General features: G+C 45.4%; 2 protein-coding genes across 2 annotated transcripts in view; one reads left to right on the forward strand and one right to left on the reverse strand.

Moving 5' to 3' along the window:
- Window positions 1-809, reverse strand: part of ATL3 (atlastin GTPase 3) — a 45941-nt gene extending 45132 nt beyond the window's left edge. The window contains exon 1 of the mRNA XM_011993442.1: window positions 650-809. The gene's annotated coding sequence lies outside the window, so the exon portion shown is untranslated. The remainder of the gene's footprint in view (window positions 1-649) is intronic.
- RTN3 (reticulon 3) overlaps window positions 1-1237 on the forward strand; it is a 112842-nt gene that overhangs the window by 4794 nt on the left and 106811 nt on the right. The window lies entirely within an intron of this gene.

Here is a 1237-nt window from a genome sequence, read left to right on the forward strand (position 1 = left end):
GGGTGGATCACCTGAGGTCAGGAGTTCGAGACCAGCCTGGCCAACATGGTGAAACCCCGTCTCTACTAAAAATACAAAAAATTAGCTGGGCCTGGTGCTGGATGTCTATAATCCCACTACTCCGGAGGCTGACGCAGGAGAATCGCTTGAACCCAGGAGGCAAAGGGTGCAGTGAGCCAAGATTGTGCCACTGCACTCCAGCCTAGGTAGCAAAAACGAAACTCCATCTCAAAAAAAAAAAAATAGCCGCGCACGGTGGAGGATGCCTGTAATCCCAGCTACTCGGGAGGCTGAGGCAGGAGAATTGCTTGAACCCAGGAAGTAGAGGCTGCAGTCGGCCGAGATCGCGCCATTACACTCCAGCCTGGGTGACAACAGTGAAACTCTGTCTCAAAAAACAATAATAAAATAAAATAATTTGCTGGACTACTGCAATACTGAGATCCTTCTCAAATTGTTCTCCGGTGTTAAAGTGGCGACAGGAATTTCTGGAGTACAAACTAATCTCTGTGGGAATTGGGAAAAAAAAAAAAAGTACTAATTTGAATTTCAGTACCTATGTTGCAATACTAAATTCTTGACAGGGATTAGTACTCCGTAGGTTATGCTTCTTAAATCTCCAAAAGTAAGCCAACGTGTGAAATCGTACATTTTTGGTCCGTAATTCTAAGACTTTCACAAAACGTTGCATTGCCTCGTATTTGAATTTGAGAACTGAGACTTATTTAAAAATTCTTCACTGTTCTTTTCCTTTTTGCCCTTCGATTTCGCAAGTGAAACGGTCATTTCAACAGCACACACATTACACTAGAATAAAGCCAAGTAAAACGACAGACTAAATCAGATCCATGAATACACGGCGACTCCTTATTTGGTTTTTACTTAATACTTTCACTACATTTCATGTATTCAGGAAAGTAAAAGAACAACGTACCGTGCCAAATGCACTAACTTACTAAAAACCAATTTAGGCCAATTCTTTACAGCGTTAAGTGTGGGTTGAAAACCAACTTTCCTAATACTTGTGGTGAGTGCCTCAAGGTCGTTAGGCTAAACATAAAGCTTCCAAGACACTTCGCAGCCTTCCTGCACTTCCAGAAAGGCCAAATAAACCAGCATCCACCTTCCCGCTCCATCCGGGCCCCGACTTCCCGACCCGAGAGGGCGCTGAGTGCCCGGGCTCTGCCCAGGGCGGGGCTCTGCGGAACCGAAAGCTTCGGACGCCGCCCACGGGGAC

Source organism: Mandrillus leucophaeus, unplaced genomic scaffold (genome assembly GCF_000951045.1).
Source record: "Mandrillus leucophaeus isolate KB7577 unplaced genomic scaffold, Mleu.le_1.0 Scaffold43, whole genome shotgun sequence".
Classification (NCBI taxonomy): Eukaryota; Metazoa; Chordata; class Mammalia; order Primates; family Cercopithecidae; genus Mandrillus; species Mandrillus leucophaeus.